The following is a 16786-nucleotide window of genomic DNA, read 5'->3' as shown; positions in this document are numbered from 1 at the left end:
CACTATCTTGAATCAATATTTATAGATTTATCCTTTGACTTTATTTGGGTTGTAGTTTGACTTGGTTTGGAGAGATCGGTGAATGGGGCTATATGCAAGTAGTAACGCTCAGAATTGAAAAATAAAAGGTTAAGACAGACTTGCAAAGAAATGTCACAACTTTGATCCATTTATAAAGTTTTTTCTAATCTCTTTGACCTTGCTGTCACAGAACTGTCAGTCCTTTCTTCTGATAATACAGGCCAGTACGATGGTAACTGACATTATTCTTCACCCCCTCCTTTTAACAAGTGTTTTCATCTTGACTGACTCATTTTCTGGAAATAACAAGGTCACATTACGAGTTTGGGGGCTAATACATATATTCTTTCTGCCCCCTCCCCATTTTTACAATAAAATTGGCTTTTGTGTGTTCTATGAGCTCTATGCATCTTAATATATGTATAGATTCATGTAACCACCATTAGAATTAAGAAACAGTTCCATCACCCCCAAAACTCCCTCATGCTGCCCCATTGTAGTAGCTCTCCCCAGCTTTTTTAAACCCTAGTAACCACTGATTACTACATTTTTTCCTATTCTAAAAGGTCATATAAATGGAACCAATACAGTATGTAGCCTTTTGAGACTGATTTCTTACAGTCAGGCTAATGCTTTCTGAGATTTACCCATGTTGTTGCATGCATCTTTAGTTTGTTCCTTTTTTGTTGCTTAGTAGTATTCCATTGTATAGATGTGCCACAATGTGTTTAACTGTTCACTTGTTGAAGGACATTTGGGTTGCTTCCAGTTTAGGACAGTTATAAATAGGGCTGTGTATGTTCACATACAGATTTTATCTGAACATGTTATTTCTGTAGAGGAAACCCTGCAAGTGGCATTGCTGAGCCGTATGGTAGGTGTTATGTTTCACTTTATAAGAAATTGTCAAATTATTTTTTAGCAGTTTGATGCTCATCAGCAATATTAGCGTTCCACTTGCTCTTTGTGCTCACCAGCATTTGGTATTATCGTTTTTTTCCCCTGTCATTCTAATTGGTACATAATGGTAGCTCATTGTAGTTTAATTTGCATTTCCTTTAAAGACTGATGTTAAACATCTTTTCATGTACTTATTTGCCATCTGAATATCCTCTTTTTCAAGCGTCTTTTCAAATCTTTTGCCTATTTTTTATTGGGTTGTCTGTTTTCTTACTGTTAATTTTGAGATATCTTTATACATAATTGGTACGTGTCCCTTTTTCAAGTAGAGGCAGTCCCTGGTTATGATTCTTCCTAAGTGTGTCTTTAAGTCAGATTGGTAGGTAAGTTGCAACAGGTGAATATGGTTCTCATTTAGCCTTACTTAAGTGTAAGAAAAGACTCTAAGTCTTTTCAGTGATTAAAAGCTGCATCTGCAGCAAGTGAAAGTGATTATGATGCAGGAGTTGTTGTGAATAGGGGTTGGTTCAAAGTGAGGGAAAATTTACATAACATTAAAGGTCAAGTATGAGTTAGCTATATTGTGTTTGATTTGCAAATATTTTCTCTCAGTCTATATTTTGTCTTTTCATTCTCTTAACAATATCTTTCACAGAGGAAAAGCTTTTAATATTGATAAAGTCCAATTCATCAACTTTTCTTTTTGTGGATCATGATTTTGTTATTGTCATATTTTTGTTATTTTTTTTAATAATAAGAAATTCACATAACATAAAATCAACTATTTTAAGGTGAACACGTCAGTGGCATTTAGTTTGTGCACATTGTTGTGCAACTACTCCTTCTGTCTAGTTTCAAAGCATTTTTATCACCCCAAAAGGAAATCTTGTACACTGTCTCCAAAGTCCCTGGGTACAACCAATCTGCTTTCTGCTTTATATAAATTTACCTATTCTGAATATTTCATATAAATGGAATTATAGAATATGTGTCTTGTTGTATTTGGTTTATTTCACTTAGCATAACGTTTTCAAAGTATCTTGTGGCATGCATTAAACTTCATTCTTTTTAATGGCCGAATGATATCCCAATGCATATATTATCACCTTTTGTTTATTGATTCACATCTGCTGGTGGACACTTGGGTTGTTTCTACCTCTTGGCTATTGTGAATAATACGGCAGTGAACATTTGTGTACAAATATCTCTTCTGAGTCCCTGCTTTCAGTTCTTTTGGGTATATATCCAGAAGTGAAATTTTTAGGTCATATGGTAATTCTTTGTTTGCCTTTTTGAGGAACCACCAAACTCTATGGAGACTGCACCATTTTCCATCCCCATCAGCAATGCACAAGGGCTTCAGATTTCTCCATATCCTTACGATTACTTGTTACATTCCTTTCTTTTTTTTCCTTGTTTAATACAATCCTTGTTGTTGTTATGTGCCATCGAGTCGGACCCGACTCATAGCGAGCCCCTCTTGGGTTTCTGAGGCAGTATCTCTACAGAAGTAGATTGCCTCATCTTCCTTCCGAGGAGTGGCTGGTGGGTTTGAACCGCCAGCCTTGGAGTTAGCACTCAAGTGCCTTAGGCACTACGCTATCAGAGCTCCCACAGTCCTTGTAGTGGATGTGAAATGGTATCTCATTGTGGTGGTGTAGTGCCTAAGACATTTGACTGCTAACCAGAAAGCTGGTGGTTCAAACCCATCAGCCACTCCTTGGAAGGAAGGTTGAGCGATCTACTTCCATAGTGATACTGCCTCGGAAACCCAAGGAAGGGGTCGTTATGAGTTGGGATCAACTCGATGACAGTGAGTTTGGTTTGGTTTAATGACTATAGGTAGCTATAAGTCAGAATTGAGTAAAAGTGGGTAATGACTAATGATATGGAACATCTTATCATGTGTTTATAGGCCATTTATATAGCTTCTTTGAGAAATGTCTGTTCAAGTCATTTGCTCATTTTTCTTTTTTTTTTTTGGTGGTTTTATCTTTTGTTGATTTCAAGGACAAGTTATTTCAATTTCTCCTGTGAATGGGCCATACTTTTTTGGTTCTTTGTATGACTGGTATTTTTTGTTGAAAAGCTGACATTTTGAGTATTACAATGCGACAAGTCTAGAAATCAGCGTCTTCCTGCTCCTCATGGTTTTGCTGTTATGTTTTCTTTCTGTGGACTATAGCTGTGTCTTTGTTTAAGGACTTCTAAATTGTTTTTATAAAGTTTATATTCTTTGTCATGTGTAGTCTCTGAAGTATGTTTCTTTAACTTATGTCCAGTAGTGGATTTTAAAAAATCAGTGTGGTAAAATATATAATATACAACAAATTTTCTGTTTTAACCATCTAAGCATGCAATTCAGTGATGTTAATTGCAGCCATCATGTTGTACAACCATCACCACTATCCATTTCCAGAAGTTCTTACCCCAAATAGAAGCTCCTTACTTCTTAAACAATCACCATATATACATATATATATATTTAATTTTTATTGTGACTTGAGTGAAAGTTTACAGAGCAAATTCATTTTCCATATAGCAGTTCATGCACATTTTTCTCATGACATTGACTGCAATTACCCACAGTGTAACAGCTCTCTTCCCACTTCCTCCCTGTAGTTACCTCTTCTGTGTCCTTCCCTCCTGTGCAACCCTCCCTCAATCCCCAGCTGTCTCCCTGTGCAAACACTGCCCTTCTCTTCTCCCAGGATTGATTGATTGCTCCAAGGAGTGTATCTACCTGATGTAAATGTTCACCCCGTATGCCTGTCTCTTGTTTGGCTGGAAGCTGCAAGAGTGAGTTCAATTCCAGACCTGAAGGAAACTAGGGTAATTTAGTCTCAGGGGTCTTACCAGGCTCTATCAGACTGGCAAATCTGTCTTTTTTTTTTTTTTTTTATGATTTTGAGTTTTTTTCCCACATTGTTCTTCCACTTTATCTAGGATCTCCTGCATTGATCCCCTTCTGAGTGATTGACAGTGGTAGCTGGGCACCATCTAGTTCTTCTGGTCTCATTGTCATATAGGTTGAGGATCACATGGTCTATTAATCCCTTGGACTAATTGTTTCTGTGTGTCTTTGGTTTTCTTCATTCTTCTTTGCTCTGGATGAGGAGAGACCCATCATGGCATCTAGATGGCTGCTTGCAAGCTTTTAAGACCCTAGTCACTACTCACCAAAGTAGGACATAGAATAATGTTTTTGTGTAGTATGTTATGCGAGTTGAGCTTGCTATCTCCTACACCATGGTCCCGAGCCCCCAGGTCCAACTACTAACTCTCTCAGGGTAGCTGGCTGTGGCCAACAAGCCACCACAACCTTGCCCCATGCCAGCTCTACTGTACACCTGGACATTCTTACAGCAGATACAAATATGCATGTAGAAACACTGTCTGCTAACTCTGTACCTAGTCATGGGCACACTACCTTCTGCCTAGACAAACCTGATCATTCAATCAGCTAATGTTTTGACAGAGATTTCCTTGAACATCAAGAACCAGAGAGAAAGAGCCAAAAAAAAAAAAAAAAAGGAAAAAAACCTTCTCCCAGTCTTTGCAGATTGGCTCTGTCCTGTGGCACTCCTTTAGTGGCGCTCCGTAGCCAGGTTGTTTACAACTTTGTCTTCGCTTTCACTTCCTGCTTACCCTGGAGATAACCCAGAGCTGAAAGCTGAGGATCTTCTGAGATCTTTTCTGAGCACATGTTCTACCCTGGGCATGCGCATAGCTTTTACATTGCTAGGTGTACATCGGTACTTTTGAATGCCCTACTTCCTCAAAGAAACTCTCCCCAGCTGTTTTTCTTCCCAGGATTTCAACACGCTGTTTTATACCTCAATTATGATCTTTTGCACCGAGCACTGAGGGTTGTTTGTTTACCCCTCAGTGTTTTAGAGAATTGCTCTCCATATTTCTGTCCTAAGTTTCAAGTTAGGAGAAACAAAGGCAAGTGCCTTGCATTCATCTTTCAGGTAGCCCCAGTCTGATGTGAACAGACAAACATATTCTTTGAAAATAAGTTCTATTCTGCTCCCTCTGGAACCAGGGGTCAGGTTCTCACACTGGAGTGGGTGCTGCCATCTTTAAGACCACTGTAGAGCTGGGGCAAGGCCACGTAGAAGTGTCACAAACCTTCTCTAACTTTTTGATTTGCCTTTTTCTTGGTCTGGCATTTGCTTGATTGCTGTAAACATGTGACTTCTTTCCAGAGTTATGACAATATTGATTCTGACAGTTTTTGCTTGAGCTTTCAATATTTCTATGGAGGATTATCCCTTGTAATTACCTACTCTGCATTTTGTCCTACCTCCATAGTGTCATGTTTAAGAACTCTTTGTCTAACTCTAAGTCAGTCACAAATATTTCAGTTATTTTTCTGCCTAATAATGTCCAATTATTCCAATACCATTTGTTGAGGGAGTTTTCATTCTCCTTTAATGCCCTTGATACTTTTGTAAAAAATAAAAATAATAAGTTGACCTTATTTATATGGGTCTATTTCTGGAATCTGTTCCATTGCTGTGTGTGTCTATTCCTTCAACAATACTACACTGTCTTAATTATTGTAACTTTATAGTAAATTTTAAAATTGGGTTTTATGAGTCCTCCAACTTACTCTTTTTCAAAATTTTGTCGGCGATTTCCTTTGCCTTTCCATATAAATTTTTTGACTCAGCTGTCTGTATTTCAAAATAGCCAGTTTATATTTGGATTGGAATTGGGTCAGATACATTGGCACTAAATCATCTTAAGGAGAGTTGATATTGTAGCTAGTTAGTCTCCCAGTTCATGAACGTGGTCTGTTCTCTATTTATATATGTCTGCATTGGTTTCTTTCATATGCATTTTGTAGTTTTCAACATACAGATCATAAAAAAATTTGGTTGGATTTATACTTAAATATATGATAGGGCGTTTTTCTCTGGCTGCATTCACGATTATTTTCTTCATCTTTAGTTTTCAGCAGACTGGTTATGATCTGTCTGGGCATGAATTTCTTTGGGCGTCTCTTGTTTGGAGTTCCCTGAGCTTCTTGAATCTGTAAAGTTTAGATCTTTCACTAAATATGCCATGTTTTCAGCCATTGTTTCTTAATATATTTTTTCTGTGCCATCCATTTTCTCCTGTCTTCCTGGAACGCCAGTGACATAGATGTTAAACTTTTTATAATTGCCTTTCATATCTCTGAAGCTCTGTTTGTTTTTGTTTTTCGGTTTTTTTCTTTGCTCTCAGACTGGATCATTTCTGTGGATCTAACTTCAAATTCACTGATTCTTTCCTCTGCCTTCTCCATTGTGCTGTTGAGTCCATCCCATAATATTTTATTATACTTATTTTTTCCATTCTAAATTTCCCATTTGGCTTTTTTTTTTTTTTAAATATATATCTTTTATTTCCTCATGTCCCTCTCCTAAGTACACATTTCTGTCTGGATACCCTTAGTTCTAGCTACCAACTGAAGCAATTAAAAAAGGTGTTAGTTCTCAGTGGTCTAGGTAGTACTTCTCAAACTTTACATTTACAAGTAAAGTAATGTCAGAAGAGAAGGTTTGGGAGTATAGAAGAAGTGGTAATTTCTTTATATATTTTCTCTTCTTAACAATAGTGTTAACTCTTCATTTTCTTTCACAATTTTTGTTTTTAAATTGTGCTTTGGGTGAAAGTTTACAGAGCAAATTCATTTTCCATACAGCACTTCACATACATTTTGTTTCATGATACTGATTGCAGTCCCTATAATGTAATACCTCTCTTCCCACCTCCTCCTTGTGGTTATCTTTTCCCTGTGTCCTCTTTTCCTGTGTATTCCTATCCTCTTAGTATCTCCCTGTGCAAATACTGCAATTCTTATCTCCTGTGATTGATTGGTCTAAGGTGCATACTTGCCCGGTGTAAATGTTCACCTTATATGCCTCTCTGTTGTTTGGCTGGAGGCCATAGGAGTGAGTTCAATTCCAGCCTGAAGGGAGACTAGGAGCCATAATCTGGGGTGTTTCACCAGTCTCTATCAGACCCATAACCCTTGTCTTTTTTATGATTTTGAGTGTTGTTTCACATTTTTCTCTCACTCTATCTAGGATCTCCTATAAAGATCCCTTTCTGAGTGGTTGACAGTGGTAGCCATTCTGCATCTAGTTCATCTGGTCTCCTGGTCATGTAGGCTGAGGTTCACATGGTCCACTAGTTCCTTACATCTTTGGGTTTCTTCATTCTTCTTTGCCCCAGATGAGGAGAGACAAATTATTGCATCTAGATGGCTACTTGAAAACTTTTAAGACACTAGTTGCTACTCACCGAAGCAGCATGTGGAACAATATTTTTGTGTAGTATGTTACACCAGTTGAGCTTGATGTCCCCCACAACCATGGTCCCAAGCCCACAGACCCAACAACTCACTCCCTCAGTGTGGTTGGCCTTTCATATATTTTGTTTTAATATAAAAATATTTTTTTCCCAAAAAAAATCACATAAATTTGTTATTTTGGAAAGATGGATCATGTTTATTATATAGATTTACCATTCTCACTGGCATAGTGCTATGGACTCCATTTGTATAACAATTCAAAGAGAAAACAAGAGTTGATAGCTAGAAAGGATCAAAGAACTGAATCAGTAATGGTGGAATTTCAGCTGCCCAAGGAAGCCTTATGCAGAGCCCTTATGTCTCAATATATAGCTGCTTATGGCACTAATTTCGCATAGATTGCTTTCTGGAGGGAGTGGATTTCCATCAATCTGGCATAGTTTGGGTATAGCTGTATTATGTATGGTGCACGAGATGCCAAGTGTTTGTTTCAATAGCTAGTGAGAATTCAGACTCCTTTAATTCCCACATTCTTGGCATCAGCGTTTTTCCTAATCCACTGTTCTCTCTGGCCACTGCTATTTTTTTCCATTTTGCTTCTAGTCTTACCATTTCCCAGGACCAGGCTACGAGTGTGAAAGCACACATGCTTCCATCTTCTGGGTGGGTGAGGGGGCTAGCAGGACAGGGGCTCAGAAACCCATGCTGAAGCCAGATGATTTCTTGGAGCATGTTCAGGAAATTTCCTGGTTTTCTTCTTGGCCTGACTTTTCACACTTCCTGTGTCACGCCCATTGAATGAAGGCACAAGATAGGGAAAGTTGAAAACTGCTGCTCTGCGGCACTGCAAGTTTCTTTCACTATTTATTTTTAAAATTTAGAAGAGAAACTCCAGATGATGGTGCACACATTTTATAATCTGACATAAATCTTAACATTGAGAACCCCTCTAGTGCTAGAAAAAGGAGTCCTGGTGGCACGGTGGTTAAGACACTCACCTGCTAACTATAAGGTCAGAAGTTCAAATCCACCAGCTTCTCTGCAAGAGAAAGATGTGGCAGTCTATTTCTGTAGAGATTACAGCCTTTGAAACCCTATTGTGCAGTTCTACTCTGCCCCATAGTGTCGCTATGAGTCGTAATTGACTTGGAGGCAAAGAGTAACGGGTTAGTTATTTAACTCGTGGTTGGCTTTTCGTTTTTTCTTTGACTTCCTATCAGATCTAATTCTTCCTAAAAATGTGATTTCTATGAATTTGTTACCTTAATAACACGTTTGACTCAATTAGTTTTACATTAGTTTGAGGATGCCTGCTGCCATAGAGTTTATTCTGACTTGGCGACCCACATTGAGTTTCCAAGGCAGGAAATCTTTATGGAAGTAGGCTGCCCCATCTTCTTTTATGGAGTGGCTGATAGGTTTGAACTGCCAACGTTCTGGTTCGCAGTCAAACGCCTTAGGCACTGTGCCACCAGAGTTCCTTAGTCTGAGGATCAGATGAAGCTTTTCTGATAGGAACTAATCAAAATGGAGAGCAGCTTGCCTTTAGAAATGGATTGATTTCCATAGCCAGACCAAAAGCCAAAGTGGGAGAGAGAAATGCTTCACAGCTGCAGATTTGGTTGGAACATTATGTTTAGGCCGCTTGGGTCTCTGACTCTGGGTTCCAAACTAAATAATTGCATTTTCTAAAATAGCTTCCAATCTCTTGCATGTGCTTTCAGCATACAAGACAGACCAGTAGAAACAGAAGTGTAGTTTTCTGGAGAGATAGGAATGATTACTCCCAGCTGAGCAGGTAAAACACATTGCCACATGAAGAATGTATTCTTTGCTGATTCTCAAGTTTTGTGTTTTATTATTATTATTTTTTTAATGTAAAGTGTCAGCAAATAGAATCTAGAGAAAATTCTCTTGAAAATGCCAGGAAATGAAAGTAGCATAGCACACTGTAGTGCAGGTAGAAATCCACTTTAACCAGCAAACAAACAAGCACTGGCCAGGAAGCTTGCTGATGGCTCCTTTTGTTTCTCTTTGATTTAAAGCCTCATGCCTGTAATCTAATTAACATCGAACTGAGTTGCAAGTACAGTGGCCTGTTTGGTTCAGTAATCGTACATTTATATGAAAGGTTAATGAAATGAATTTTCCCTCCATCCAATTCATTAAAAATTGTTCTACAATCAGCGGTTGCTAATGGAATAGAGATTAAATATTCATGTTAATAAATTTTCCGTGTTATTTCTGATTTTGCTCCATCTCTACCTTCATAGGTTGAATTTTGCAAGTACAAGAATTCCTAGACAAAACCTGATTTAGAGGTTAATTGTAAACCATTAATTATTTTATCAAAGAGGTAGTGTGAATAATAGAAGGAGAGAGTTTGGCAGCAGGCCTGTATCATTTCGTGGCTGTATGATTTGGGGCAAGTTTTGTAACCACTCTCTTTTGTGTAATGGTCAATCTAAGAACATCTTGTGGGATTTTGTGAAGGTTAGTGATAAATGGTGGAAAGCACCCAACACAGTGTCTGGCACATAGCAGTTGTCCAACAAATGGTGACTAGAAAAAGTTTGGGAAGAAAAACATATGTATATAGGAGCTCTGGTGGCATAGTGCCTAAGGCTTTTGACTGCTAACAAGAAGGCTGGAGGTTCAAACCCACCAGCCACTCCTCGGAAGGTAGGTTGGGCAATCCACTTCCGTAGTGATACTGCCTCAGAAACCTAAGGAGGGGTCACTATGAGACAGCAGTGAGTTTGATTTATATATGTATATATGTTTGATTTATATATGTATATATATACACACACATACATACATATATATACATAAAATATATATGTATAAATATATACATATATAAAATATGTGATATAGTAGCAGCACTGATAAAACAAGACTGGGGTAGGCTATTGTTAAAGAGCTCTGGTGGCATAATGGGTAAAGCATTTGGCTTCTAACCTGAATTAGCAGTTCGAACCTACCAGCCACTCCGCGGAAGGAAGATGGGGCAATCTACCTCCAAAAAGATTTACCACTTCAGAAACCCGATGGGGGTGTCGCTATGAGTTGGAATCGACTCGATGGCAGTGGGTTTGGTTTGAGCTGTTGTTAATTCTAAAATGTGTGTTAGACGTGGGCCTCAGCAAACCCTGTAACCATTCTAACAGTCATTCTATCAGGATAAGGTGACAGGGAGGAAGGGATGTTTCATGTTTCTACAGATGCTTTTTTTTTTTTTTTCTTTTTATTGTGATTTGAGTGAAAGTGTACAGAGCAAATCAGTTTTGCATTCAACAATTCATACACACTTTGCTTCCTGACATTGATTATAATTCCCACAATATGACAGTACTCTTCCCATCTCCTCCCCGTGTTTCCCGTTCCCATTTGTCCTTCTTTCCTGTCGTTTCCAGCTTCTGAGCTTTTTCCTGAGTGAAAGCTGCTCTTTTGATCTTGTATTATTGATTGTTCTGAGGAGTGTGTACCTCTCTAGTGTTATTATTCACCTTATAGACCTATTTTACTTGGCTGAAAGTTGAGCCATGAGGGCGAGTTCTGTTCTAGGTCTGAAGAGTGTCTGAAGTCTGTGGTCGTGGGGGTTCCACTAGTCTCTAAGCCTGGTTGTCTTTTAATTATTTTGACTTTTGTTCCATATTTGTCTCCTACTCTATCCAGAGGAGCTCTGGTAGCATAGTGCCCAAGGCACTTGACTGCTAACCAGAAGGCTGGTGGTTCAAACCCACCAGCCACTCCTCAGAAGGAAGGCTGGGCAATCCTACTTCTGTAGTGATAACTGCCTCGGAAACCCAAGGAGGGGTTGCTATGAGTCGGGGCCGACTCGACGGCACATAACAACACAACAGCAACTCTATCCAGACTCTCTCGTAGTGATCCTTATTAGAGCAGTCGGCCGTGGTAGTTGGGCACCATCTAGGCCTTCTGGTTTCAGGGTTGTGGAGGTTGTAGTTCTTTGGACTAACTGTTTAGGCCACTAATTGTTTCCTTGCCTCTTTGGTTTTCTTCACCCTTCTTTGCTCCACATGGAGAGAGACCAGTATTTACATGTTAGATGGCCGTTCACAGGCTTTGAAGACTCCAGTTGCTGCTCACCAAAGTAGGGTATAGAACATTGTCTTTGTGAACTGTATTCTGCCGATTGGTCTCAATGTCCTCCCAACACTGTTGTCCTGACCCCCCAGGCCCAGTGTGAGTCACTCAAGGTATTTGATTATGGAAAAGAAGTGTTGATAACTTTGCCCCCTTTATGTTCTATTATATAAGTGGATATATTTGCAGTACATATAAGTTCATATGTAGAAATATCCTGTGGCAAACTGGTATGTATTTATGGGTGTAGGTCCATTTGCCTTCCGTCTCCTGTTAAGTTTATGCATCTATCTACGTATCAACTTACAGATTATTGTTATTACGGTCATTGCAGGATTTTGTATGTTATAGTATTTACCTTTGTTGCCTTACACTCTTGGACTCTTCCTCTGCTTTGATGAGGTTGTACTGACCGTCCCTGTGTTGTATATGGCCTTTCCCTTCACCCAAGTTAATATGTGTCTACCCTCTAGTTAGTGATTTATGCTCTCTTCCCCTCCTACCCATGGTAACCTTCAAATAATAGTTTTTTCTGTAAGCCTTTTCTTGACTTTTTATATTAATAGTCTCGTATAATATTTGTTCCTTTGGATTGACTAATTTCACTCAATGTAATATCATCTAGCTTCATCCATGTTATGAGTTGTTACATAGATTCATCACTTCTCTTTGACACTGCATAGTATATGCTCATATACCATGGTTTGTTTATCTGCTCACCTGTTGATGGCCACTTAGGTTGTTTCCATCCATTTGCTCTCATGAATAATGCTGCAGTGAACATGGTTGTGCATCTATCTGTTTGTATCATAGCTCTTATTTCTTTAGGATGTATACCTAGTAATGGAATTGCTGGATCATATGGTATTTTATATTTCCAGTTTTTCAAGGAAGTGCCATGCCATTTTCCACAGTGGTTGCACCATTTTACAGTCCTACCAATAGTGTATGAGGGTTCCAGTCTCTCCACACCTTTGCCAGCATTGGTTGTCTAATGAGATTCAAATCAAAACAACAATGAGATGTCACCTCACCCCAGTATTAATAGCAAAGTTCAAAACAACTAAACAACAAATGCTGGTGAAGGTGTGGAGAGATTGGAACCTTCATACACTGCTGGTGGGACTCTGTGGGACAGAAAATAAAGGAGGGAGGAGAAGGAGAAGAAAACAGAAAAGAAAAAAATCAAGGGGAGACAAGAGTTCAGAACTATGCAGAAAGAAAGAAAGAAAGAAAATACATAAAATACACAAGGACTAGCCACCAAACAGTCGCAGCGGGAACGTGGTTCTTGCTCCATGGAGTATCCACTGTCAGCTGCAGAGGGGTAGGGATGCGAGCTGCTGTCGGCAGAAGCAGCAGGAATGGAGAGCCCTCTCAGCAGGATGAATGAAAAAGGATGAAGGAGGAGAGGAAGAAAGAAGGAAAAGAAAAAATAAGGGGAGAGAGTGAGGAACTAAGAAGAAAAAATAAAGGGAAAAAAATCATCACAGTATTGGTGCAAGTGCTAGGCACCACACATGGCTGTGGCAGCAGCATAGCGCTCACTCTGTAGACGCACAGAGGTGCAGGGGTGGGGGCTGCTGACTGAGAAGGAGGTGGTGGCTGGCTGCCTGCCCTGCGGCATCAAAAAATATAAAGGGGTGGGGAAGAAAAGAAACGGAAGAGAGAAGAAGAAAGAAGAAAGGGAAAAAAGAATGGTACAGCACTGGCAGGGGAGTGGGGAGGTTTGTCCAGCTGGGTGGTTATGGGTTAGGGGCTCACCAGGGTAGGGAGTGGGGATCACCTCTCTGGTCTGTGATCACTGATGTTGGTGCTAGTGCAGTCTATGGCCAGCAGAGCCAGTTGTCTGGTTTTTGCCTTTATTGGAACACTGCTTACAATAATTCAGAATGGCCACACTGTGCTGGACTTGTTGGCAATTCACTGCTCCGAATGCCTTCTTGTCCGCTGTTTGTATTCAGTCTTTTCCTTTCATTGGTATTTGTTCTACTTCTTTATCTGTTCCTTTGATGCTCTGGGCTCCAGGATTGTCATCTGTTTCTGTTTCACTTGGTTTCTCAGGTCTTTGTTGTAGAGGGTCTCCTCTCCCCTACAAGTAGCTTTTTATTCTTCCATTTTATGCCACCTCTTTCTTTTCTTTCACCCAAGCCAAATGACCTGCATTTAATGCTTGTTTCAAATAATCAATTTACTAGATAATGTAGCCTACCCAGTCAAATGCCAAAATGTGAACATTTTAAAAGCCATTATGTTTGAACAATTTCCTTTAAATGTATTACCTACTTTATAGTCTTTTGAAACAGAAGATGCCAGACATAAGTTAACTATGTCCTCAATGATTCAGGGTGATCATTATGATCAGTCAGTCATGTTTGTGTTGGGCCATAAATTTGTGTCCATTTTTTCCAAAAGTTTTTCTATTTCTCTCTCCCATAGCATCTTGCCAGGCAGCACTTCTCTCTTTTTTTGTGCCTAATTTTTGTCAGCCCTTCACCTACTTTACTGAAGATGATTTCTAATCTGTCAGCCGGTGCAGCAGGTAAACATCTGATGATATAAACCAAACAACCAGCAGCCAGTTGCCACTGAGTCGATTTTGACTCATGGAACCTCTGTGTGTGTCAGAGTGGAACTGTGCTCCATAGGATTTTCCGTGGCTGACTTTTTGGAGGTAGGCCACCAGGCCTTTCTTCCAAGGTGCATCCAAGCCTGCAACCTTCCTGTTGGCCGTCAAGCACATAAACCATTTGCCTCACCCCAAGGACTCCACCTGCTTAAACAGCAAATGCCAAACACTGTCGGTGTGAAATGCACTTTTATTCTTTTTTTGTTTGTTTGTTTTTTAGGAGCCCACTCTGTGTTTCATATTTTGCACATGATGTCAATTAGCCACTGCTGTTATAGCCTCAAGGTCATCATCATCATCCCCCTCTGATAGCATTCATGGAATGTGAAGTGTGGTGTGGTTAAGTGACTTGGCCAAATGCCACAGCTAGAAAATAACAAGGGCAGAATTCCAGTGTCAGTCTGATGAGTTTTTCTCTTCTACCACAGCCACCTTGGGCATCAAACACCTTTGTGGTGGGCTCCAGGTGGTGTTTTTCACTTGCTTGGTACCTTCCTTGTCATGATTCCAGTCTCAATTTGCATTTGGAGATTGGGTGTTAGAGGAAGACTAAACTCTAGAACTTCACTGTCCAGCCCAGGAGCCACTTAGCCACTCATGGCTCTTTGGATTTGAAGTAATTAAAAAGAAATAAAAATAAAAATTTAGTTTCTTGGTGATGTTCACCATACTTCAAGTACTCAATGGCCATGTGTGTGGCTTGGTGGTGGTTACCACCTGCTACCATATTGGACAGTATTGAGAACATTTCTCTCATTGTACAAGGATCTGTTGGACAGTACTATACTGGTGTTTTCCTCCTGGTAATAAATGAAACAAATACATGTTGTTGTTGTGTTGTTGTTATGTGCCATCAAGTCGGACCCGACTCATAGCGACCCCTCCTTGGGTTTCTGAGGCAGTATCACTATGGAAGTAGATTCCCCAACCTTCCTTCTGAGGAGTGGCTAGTGGGTTTGAACCTCCAGCCTTCTGGTTAGCAGTCAGGTGCCTTAGGCACTATACCACCAGAGCTCCTAAACAAATACATAGCAAACGTAATTTGAATGCATGTATCTGTGCAGGTGCCTGTTGGATGCAACACTGAAAACCTAACTGAGGACATGGATCCTGTGCTTTCATGTTTATGTGCAAATGAAGTGATGTGTGATAATACGTAACATAGAATACATTTTACAATAGGTAACGTACATATTTGCATTTTGCTCACATGATAGAGAGCTGTTTTAATTAACATATGCAGTCTCATTTTCCCTCATAATGTAGTTCTGAAAAGGTATATGAAAGTCAAATAAGCAAGATACAAGTATGCAAACACCAAACAGGAGACTGACAGATTCAGGGAGTGGAGAGTATTAGTTCCTGTTGTTGCCAGGTGCTGTTGAGTCGCCTCCGATTTGTAGCGACCCCGCGTGCAACAGAACGAAACACTGCCCCGTCCTGTGCCAGCCCCACAATCCTTGCTGTACCTGAGCCCATCGTTGGGGCCATTAATTCCTAGAGAGCTAAAAAGGTAACATTTCAAATCATGCCTTCCCTTTTAGAATCACTTTCAGTATTTCCAGCAAGTTCTGCGTGTTCCCCAAAGCTATTGATTTCCATCACAATAGAGCAATTAGTGGTTCTGTGTGTGCCCTTGAGGTTAAAGGTTTGGTGGTTTACACACCCTGTGATCCTTTTCATTTTGTTCCCAGTCCTGTGAAATTAGAGATCAGTGCTGCTGTTCTCTGCAAAACTAAAATCAGCATTTCCATTTGCCCTCATTATTAAATGAAATAATAGTAGAAAACCCAGTAAAATAATCTTGTGATTTACAAACTTTGTTGAAAAAAAGATGATGGTGATGGGGAAAGTACGTATGGGATGGCAGGTGTACTGCCATAGAAAAGTTGTTTTTTTCCGAAGAGTTGATTCTGACTCAGAGTGACAGTACGACAACCCTATAGGACAGAGTAGAATTGCCCCATAGAGTTTTCTAGGCTGTATTCTGCGGGAGCAAAGCACCATGTCTTTCTCTTCTGGCGGCACCGCTGAATTCAAACTGCCCACCTTCCAGTTAGTAGCAGGTGTTTAACTATTGCAACCCTCTCCCCTTATGTTACAATTGGAGGTATTTATTCTTCAGAAGATGTTACAAAGTTCAAATTCAAACTAACACAGACAAGTTAGGGATATTAAAGCATGACATTTGAAAATAAAGATTCAGTAAGAGTGAAAGATAGAATCTCTGAGAACTGCTTGAACTTAATAGATGGTGTGCTGTATGTGTGAGTACACACTCCTAATTTTGTACTGCATGTTTTTGTTACACATTTTATGTTACCAATATACACATGTACCTGTGAGTATAATAATAGCTGACCTCATCATTCATCTGAGCCAAGTGAGAGTAGCACATTAGGTTATTTTTGAATTCAGTGACGTTTTGGAGTTATGAACCACGAACAGTGTGTTGAAAATAAAGTCTTAGCAGGTTCGTCATAGCTTCCAGGGGTGCAAAAAATACTGCTGCACATGTTCAGTCCTTGTGTTTTCATTTTAACCCTTTGGGGTGAGAGGAATGGCCACTTCAAAAGCAATGCCAACAAAGCTAAGGATTGTAACAGCAGAGCTTAAATAGTTCCATTCGTAATATTTTTGTTATTGCTAAAGTGTTGTACACCCTTGTGGTTAGTAAGCAGTTAACTACAGCTGTCAGTCAAGACCTTGAAGCTACCATCAAAGCATTTATAGCTTCTTATGTTCTCTAAAGGAGCTCTGGTAGCATAGTGCCTAAGGCACTTGACTGCTCACCAGAAGGCTGGTGGTTCAAACCC

At 39.7% G+C, this 16786-nt stretch overlaps 1 protein-coding gene across 1 annotated transcript in view; it reads left to right on the top strand.

Annotated features, from left to right (window-relative positions):
- Positions 1–16786, top strand: part of TTC28 (tetratricopeptide repeat domain 28) — an 842258-nt gene that overhangs the window by 389526 nt on the left and 435946 nt on the right. The gene's annotated exons all lie outside the window — the stretch shown is intronic.

Source organism: Orycteropus afer, unplaced genomic scaffold (assembly GCF_000298275.1).
Source record: "Orycteropus afer afer isolate SDZICR_OR568_19922 unplaced genomic scaffold, OryAfe1.0 scaffold00197, whole genome shotgun sequence".
Classification (NCBI taxonomy): domain Eukaryota; kingdom Metazoa; phylum Chordata; class Mammalia; order Tubulidentata; family Orycteropodidae; genus Orycteropus; species Orycteropus afer.
Note: the sequence above shows the minus strand (reverse complement) of the source record. Positions and strands in the feature narration are given on the sequence as shown.